Source organism: Triticum dicoccoides, chromosome 3B (assembly GCF_002162155.2).
Source record: "Triticum dicoccoides isolate Atlit2015 ecotype Zavitan chromosome 3B, WEW_v2.0, whole genome shotgun sequence".
Taxonomy (NCBI): domain Eukaryota; kingdom Viridiplantae; phylum Streptophyta; class Magnoliopsida; order Poales; family Poaceae; genus Triticum; species Triticum dicoccoides.
This window is the reverse complement of record NC_041385.1, coordinates 470426187-470434736: the sequence shown is the minus strand read 5'-3', so window position 1 is coordinate 470434736 and position 8550 is coordinate 470426187. Positions and strand designations below refer to the sequence as shown.

Genomic DNA, 8550 nt, shown 5'->3' with positions numbered 1-8550 from the left:
ACACTAAGCTCCTCACCTCATGAGACATGTGTGACAAAGACGGTGTTCTCCATCCCCTCACTTCAAATCAGCGCAACTTCACTGTCAGCTCCACGTCATGGAAGGTGCCCGTCGATCGGAACTGCCTTCGGTGCCGTGGAAAGCTCTTATGTTGGATACATATCAACTATTCATGGCACTTTTGTAGCATCACTGTAAACCTTTTGCCATTGTAGGTGATCATAAAGAAATTAATCCTTTTTGCTAGGAAACCACTCAGTTAAGAACAAAAAATGCATTTTGTTGTTATCTCTTTCTTATATGCTAAAATGGACAAGAGTAGTGAACAATAGTACATCAATCATTTCGTTATATGGTTTGCATCTAGTTTGTTTCCAAATGCATGCACAAAAGTTTTGTTCCATCCGGTCATAAATTTTGATCGAATTTTATCCAGGTATTAAAATGTGAAACAGGCCACAGATGGTTTGTTGTAACTAAGAATACAAAATTCAAATGGAAAATGAGCACTTCAAATACCAATTTGATATACCATGCAAATAGTCATACAACGTTCGACTAATGATTAGTACTCCAGAACACCACCACCAATAACCTCGTGACAAATCCATATACATTCAGTAGGGCTTTGTCTATCTCAAATATAAACAATGCTAACACTTAGTTTGAATTTACCATGCCAGACCTAAATACCGACAGAAAAGATTTTGTGATCAGAGAACAAGCTACCTTATTGAAAAAACAAAGTTTACCTCTTTGAAATATGACCTACATCACAACCTTGCTCATGGATTCATGGGTGTGGTCAGATTTGGCAGAAATTGGTGGGAAGTTGTGAAGTACTCCCTCCGTAAACAAATATAAGAGCGTTTAGATCACTATTTCAGTGGTCTAAACGCTCTTATATTTTTTATAGATGAAGTACGTCTGTAAATCCCTCCCATATTCAAAAAAGTTTTAATATAACAAATGAAATTCCCTTTGAATATAGTCACATAAAACACCACATGTTCTGTGGCACTGGACAATGACTTGTCAAGCTGGTATCACAAAGCCAAATAAACCCACATGTTCGACAAGCATTTGTCACACTGGCTTTGCAAGCCATGGAACGCTGATAAAAACCGCCACCTCAAGTGCGGCCACACATCTTGTTCATGTGCATGCAACCGACCATGCATGGTATAATGACCAACTCATCCTCATCGCAAAGTTGGCATCCACACATCTTTTGTCGACTTGGCTGTAGGAAGGGCGGTATCAACGTTCAATGAAGCAAGGGGAGAGGGGCGTAGTTGCGTGCGGGAACTAGATAGAAGGATATAACAGCCAAGGGCGATGGGGCTGGCGGGAGGGTGGGCCCTCATGGCTAGACCGAGGAGTGTGGCAGATCAAGGGCCACTGCACGAAAACGGAACGTGATATTGATTGCTTCTCGGTTGAAAACCATATTGCGGCGCCAACTACAAACTGATGCATGCACGAACCAACTACGGAGAGGGGATGCCCGTTCGTATGATCTAGGAGCGGTTTTCCTATACGACTGCCATTTAGAAAAAAGGCATCAATCAAACCGGCGCCTTTATTGCACGGCGCGGGCTCACGATTTTTTGTAAAAAGCATGTGTGCCTGGTATCTTAGGGTTTACATAGAGGAACTAGGATGAGGTGTGAAATCATGAATAAACCGCCACCACCGGTTTCCTATATACTCCCTCCGTCCCTGAACATAAGTCTTTCTAGAGATTCTGATAATCCATATCGTACGGAGCAAAACAAATGAATCTTCGCTCCAAACCACGTCTATATACATCTGTATGTATCCCATATTAAACTTGTACTCCCTCCGATACAGAGGTATCTAGCACTAAAATGAGTCTAGATACATTCGTATCTAGACAAATCCAAGACAAGTAATTCGGAACGGAGGGAGTAGTATTTAGGAATGAGTAGTAAATACCATGGTCCACAGCACAAGCCAGAGCTGTACTGTGCCATGTGTCCCATGCCTGAATCTTCTCGTGGGGTTGACTGAAGTTTCTGAAGCCGGTGGGGCCAGAAGACGCGGCAGGCCCACAGTTTCAACGCTACAAAACCACGCGGGTCACGGGAATATTTTCTTTCTTTCCTCACCGAGGAAGGAGAACCAGAAAAATAAAATAATATTGGTACTAGCTCCAACTCGTAACGCCAGTCCTTTCCCCCTTGCGGCGACCGCCGGAGAGGAGAGGAGAGGGGATGGACGCGGCGGCGCCGTCGCGGCGCGCGGGGCCGAGGCGGGACAGGCCCCTCATCCCCCCCAACTACGTCAGCCTCCGGGACCTCCAGGGGCTCCGCCTCAAGGAGAAGGCCGAGCGGCGGCGGCGCCAGGAGGCGGAGGAGGCCGCCGCCAGGAGGGAGGCCGAGGAGGAGGAGCAGGAGCGGCGGCTGCGGAAGGAGGCGGAGGCGGAGGCCTCCGCGAGGAGGGCCAAGGAGGAGGAGGAGGAGCGGCGGCGTCAGGGGGAGGAGGAGGCCGCCGCGGCGAGGAGGGTTAGGGATGCGGCGGCGGCGGCACCTAGGGTGGAGATGAAGGGCTCCTCCTCGTCGCGCGCCCCCTTCAGGTATAATGAGAGGCCCCGCGTGGTGGTCGTGGCGCATCGCCCGCCGCCGCCGCCACGCGGGGAGGGTTCGGCCGTGAATGGTGGCGGCGCCGGCGGCAGGAAGGGGCCGGGCGGCGACGCGGCCGATGGAACCCTAGGCGGCGGAGGTGGAGGCAAGGCGCGGGATGAGGGGATGGGGAAGGCCTCCGTGGGATTGGTTGCCGGTCCAGGCGACCCAGCCGAGCCAGCTACCGGCGGCAAGCTGGAGGAGAAGGGTAATGGGGAGGCCTCTGGATGTCAGGGCACGGCATTGGGGACGAGTGGCTTGCCAGGCGAGCTGGCCGAGGCGGATACTGCATCATACCGAGGCACCGTCAGGCCCAGGTACAAGCACAAGGGGAAGAAAGGTTTCGATGGCCGGAGCACAGAAACAGCCATGACCGGCTCATTGGTTGAAGCGGTAACGGCATCACCACCGCGAGTCGTCGATCTGGATAACAAGGGGAAGGCTGGATCGAGTAATCAGAGCACTGGAAAAGCTTCGGCAAGCTCACAGGGCGAGGCAGCTGATGATTCACCACTGCAGGGAGTCAAGTCGGTTAACAAGTGGAAGAAGAAGAATAAACCCTCAGGAGGAAGGCAGGCAGGCGCAGCACCTGGCGGCGATTGGCCGAACGGGAGGAGGGACCAGCCACGGCCGGGCAGCCGCGGCCGGAGGAACGGCGATGGTCAAGGAACCATCTGGGAAGTAAAATCCGATGGCCTTGGGGGAAAGCAGCCGGAGGTGGAGGGGAAGGCCCACTCGCATCCGCCCACTGAGAGCAGCAGCAACAGAAGGAGGGGCAGTGGTCAAGGAATGATCAGGAAAGCAGAATTTGAGGACTTTGGGGAGAAGGAGCCGCTGGTTGAGATGAGGGCGCAGCCGCATACAGCTGCTGACAGCAGTAGCTATCCAACAAGTAGCCGTGATCAAGGAATGAACAGGAAGGCCAAATCCGAGGACTTTGGGGAGAAGCAGGTGGTGGCCGAGATTAGAGCGCAGCCGCATCCGGCTGCTGATAGCAGTATCAATCGAAGGAGCAGCAGTGGTCAAGAGATGAACCAGGAGGCAGATTCCAATGGCTTAGAGAAGCAGCCAGTTGTGGAGATGAGAGCCGTGGCCCAGCAGAAGCCATGTGATGCGAGGATCTTCCATGGGCGGCGGCGCCCTGGTGATCACAGCCGAGCGAATGGAGCCGCAAGGCAGCAGGGCTGCATCTGGGTGCCCAAGGCTGCTGCTGTCCCAGTCCGCACCGAAGTCGGAAACATTCCGTAGACAGGAAGTATATATAGTAATATGTGGTAACATGCGCCAGTGGTAGATTTCCAACAAGTGAAGGTGCTAAATCCTATCTATAAGTAGAATATAGGTGTTTGAGATTGCCAAATTGGTTTGCCGGGCTTTATTATCACCAGATTGGTTTTCGGGTAATAAACATTGTAATCCCTGTAGATTCCTGCTGTAATTAAATCGTTGTAATTTTTTGGTGGGAATTTGCCAAGATCCTTGCTTTCCAAACAGATTGCATTAACAAAAAAGTGTGGCATTGCAGGTGAGGATGGTTAATTAGAATTGACTTGTATCTGCAATAAATTGACTGGTCATTGTGAAAATTTACCGACTGATGCACAATTCAACTGTGAAAGAACGAAGCCTGTTTCCTCAATTCAATTCCTCATGTTACTGAGTGAATGGCGCCGCAAGGCAGCACTGCGGCGTCTGGGTGCCCACTGCTGTCCCAGTCCGCACCGAAGTCGGAAACATTCCGTAGACAGGAAGTATATATAGTAGTAATATGTGGTAACATGTGCCAGTGGTAGATTTTCAAGTAATGAAGGTGCTAGCTCTTATTTATATAGATATGAAGTGCATAGGTGTCCATGTAGGGTTTGTTGGCTTTGAGATTGTCAAATTGGTTTGCTGGACTTAGCTATTGCCAGATTGGTTTTAGAGTAGTACTGTAATCTATGTAGATTCCTGCTGCAATTAAATCATTATCATTTTTTTGTGAAACTGGCACAAGATTCTTGGGTTCCAAACAGATCGCATAAACAAAAAGGCATGGAATTGCAGGTGAGGATGGTGAACTAGAATTAACTGATTTACTGACTGATGCATGTTTCCTCAATTCAATTCCTCATGAAACATATACATTCTGCTGTTTCTGGTTTACTAACTGATGCCTGTTTCCTCAATCCAATTCCTCATGGAAGGTATACATCTGCTGTTGCCCGTCAGCAATAAAATCAAACTACAAGGTGTTTGTGTTCTGCTATTTCAAATCAGAGACAAGACAAAAGCAAAAGGGTTAAACTGGTGTAGAAGCATTGCTAGCTCCCCTTGGTTGATATGACAGTATCCTCATCCGAATATCACAGTGAGTATGCTACATTTCTCATCCAAAATGTTTTGCATGCTAGAATCAAAACATCACATATTGCTGCATATACTGATGATCCCCTGAATCACCGTCTAAATTCTACCTCCCACCGCTTCATCCTCGCATCGTCACCTCTCCTAGAGCGAGGGGAAGTACCTGCTCATACCATATGGTAGAGCGTAGAACTCCTCGCTTCTGCCATCATGCCTGTAGGACTTGAATTTCTCCAACCACAGCCAGCCCCTGTCCCTCCTCACATGGGGTTCCCAGTAGAGGTGCGTGCAATCGAGAAGGTAGGCAAGTATGGCAGCAACAGTCGCGGGCGAGGAGAATATCACGTTGACAATGACATTGAACTGAAATTTCAATGGACAAGATAAGGTTTAGGTCATGATCAGTGTGAAAGTTATATTTATAATAACTAGGTTGTGTCACCCTGTAGTTGAGTCTACATACCGCCAGTGAACGTGTGTGAGCTGGTCCAAAGCCGTAGAATTGTCTCAAACTCCCGGAAGTACTGTGGTATGGATAGCCCCAGGAACAAGGAGATGCCGAGTATAAACTTGCTTCTTCGGGTGTTAAGGTTGCAGTATTGAAGGAAGCAGAGGCCTGCAGCAGCTGTTTCAGGCAGAAAACAAGATCAATGGAATAAAAATGTTATGAACATTCAAGGATTTGATTCCATAAAACTCTGGTGGATTGGTATGTAATGCTCACCTGAATAAGCAAAGAGAACACAGTAAAGTGCAGAGAAAATCGGCAATGGAATAGATGCAAGAATTGCTCCAAATTTTCCTGTTGATTGTTAAGCCATGTCAGCCAAATGAAGTCGCTGACTATAAATGGTGATCACTGATCACTGATAGTGCTGAAAGATCCAGAGAATAGGAGCAGTACCAAACAGCGAGAAGAAGATCATGAACAAAGCGGAAATCTTGATGACTCGTCTGCTTCCAACTCGCGTCAAGGCCAGTAGACCGCAGTTCTCACTACACGATCAAACAAGGAAAATCAGTTAGATACTTCAATTTAGGTGATTTATGAGCAGTGGTTCTCAGCAGACTGAAGGTACTGGGGTAGATGTAGAGCTCATTACACTGAAGCTGCTGTGCCTGTCAACGTGCCGCACATCCCATCTAGTATGATAGATATACCCTGATAGTTTTGGAAGTTGTTTAGCAATGAGCAAAATATTCATGAGAAGATTCAGACATTTAATTTTGTATTTTTCAAGTACCTGCCAGCCAATTCCACGAGCGAAAACAGAAGGCGGGACGAATGTCGCGCCTGCGTATCTTGACACTGCAATTAGGGTGCCGGTAGACTGAAAGTAAAACTGTTCATCAGACTAAACCCAAGAAATTCCTTGTACCTAATGGTACTCTGTTTTGCAGAATTGCGGCGATCTGATACAGTTCCAATTTCACTGAAGTGCAGAACTGAAGATGTGTACATACCTCAATAAGGGACGCGAAGGAAGCGGCCATCATGGCGAAGCAGTCCTGCGCGCAGAAGATGGGGTATCCCCACTGGAACGGGCAAGGGAACCTGACCCTGCTCATGGCAGAAACAACAGGATGCGCATGTCAGTGAGCCACTCCAAGGAGCATGAAGACTAGGCAGTAAGGGTTCAGAGTCAGAGGCCATACCAGGGCGCGGCGTGGATGAGGCCGGAGCGGTCGGTGCGGCAGCTGAACTGCGCCACGGGGTTCCTCTCGTCGTAGGCGCCGGCCGCCGTCAGTATCTCGGCGAAGATCCACACGATGATCACCGTCACCAGCACCGCGCACCGGCCGAACACGAAGCTCCCTTTGGCAAAGTAATGGGACGCGTACTGTAAGGGCAAAAGAAGAGACAGGAGGTCAGGAAATGAATTCCCAGTTACAAATCTAGTCTAGAGAAAAACAGACCAATTCCTCCTGATACCTCTGAGAATATTAGGAGCAGAACGAGCGTCGGGAGACCGATCTCGATGCATTTGGCGACCTGCAGGTGTGTTGACAGAATTCAGAGACTGAATCAAGAGAGGAACAATCAAAACAAAAGCAGCAGCCACTGGCAACAATCATGGCATCAAGAGCTGGTGTCTTAACCCTGGGAAGGCGAAGTAGAAGAGCCCGAGCGCGGAGAGCGTGACGAAGGGGACAGCGGCGAGGGGGCTCAGGAACCTGGCATGAGAAGCTCAAGCAGCGTCAGTGCAACAAGTAACAGAAAGAAGGTATTGTCAGGGACCGGAAGACGGTGGCGTGAGGCAGGGAGCGAGGAACCGTCGGACGACCTTATGAAGACCCTCCATATGCCGAAGAAGCCGATGACGGCCTGGAAGACGCCGGCGATGATGAGCGCGCCCTGGAGCGACCGCATGGTGTACACGAACCTCTGAAAGAGAACAGCATCGGTCGATGAGTCAGTCAGTCGTGCAGCCACCAACCGCTGCAGCGCAGGACCAGGACAGGACAGGGCGGGACAGAGCAGCAGGGAGAAGCGCAGAAACGCGGGCCGGACCTCGAAAGGGGCGCCGATGAAGAGGATGTATCTTGGGCTGATGATGATGGCGACGGCGGCGTAGATGTAGGTGAAGGAGCCGCCCATGACGGCGGGGAGCCGCGTGCCGAAGTGCACCTGCAGGAGCGTGTTGATCCCGGCGAGGAAGAGGATGGTCTGGATCACGATCGCCTTCTCCTCCTGCAATGCGCACGACGATGGTCACGACGAGGAGGAGCGCGCGCACAGGTAAGGAAGGGAAGGGAAGGGAAGGAAGATGAGGCTCACATGGCCGCCGCCCATGATGGGGACGAGGATGGTGGCGATGATGACGGTGGTGCCGAGCATGACCAGGTAGTGCTGGAACGCGACGACCACCGTGGTGACTGCATGCGGCAAAGGAGGAGAAGCAGAGACGTCAGTCAGAGCTCGGAAGGAACCACTGGTGAACCGGCCTAGCTACCAGCCTGGCTGCGGATGAGTGAGTGGCGAGGGCACGCACTCCATGGCGGCGGGCTGGTGATGCAGTAGTCGAGCTCGGCGAACTGCTCTCTGCAGGGGTGCGGCACCAGGTCCTCGGCCTTGACGGGCGACATGGCCGGCCGGCGAGGAGGGGGAGGCGAAGGGGGCGGGGCGGGCCGGGGTCAGTTTGCAGTGCAGTGAAGCGGCTGATGATGGTGGAAGAAACGCATGCTCGCCTCCATTTATGTAGCCGGTGTTCTCTCCCGCTTCCTCGTGCGTGCGTGCGTGCGTGCGTTTCGTCACGTCTCTGTCGGTGGATGAGCCGCCTATTCTCTTCTCTCAGTGTCAAAATAAAAGTCTTACATTTTGAGACGGACGGAGGGAGTAGTTATCAAGTATTACCACTTTACCAGTTACTTTTAAACTTTGGAATTGTACAAATCGCAGTAACTTTGGAATTGTAGTACGTTCGCTCTAAGAGGCTCTAGCCAGACGCCCTGCGCCCTCTTCCTCACGCACCGCTAGAGGCCTGCCATGCTGTATGATAAAGAGCTATAAATTGCCATGTTGCACAATGTTGTGAAGAGAGAATTTGCCATGCGTTCA

At 50.6% G+C, this 8550-nt stretch overlaps 1 pseudogene; it reads right to left on the bottom strand.

The window, feature by feature from the left end:
• Positions 1 to 4864: 4864 nt before the first annotated feature.
• On the bottom strand, positions 4865 to 8139 carry LOC119276582 (annotated as a pseudogene).
• Positions 8140 to 8550: the final 411 nt, after the last annotated feature.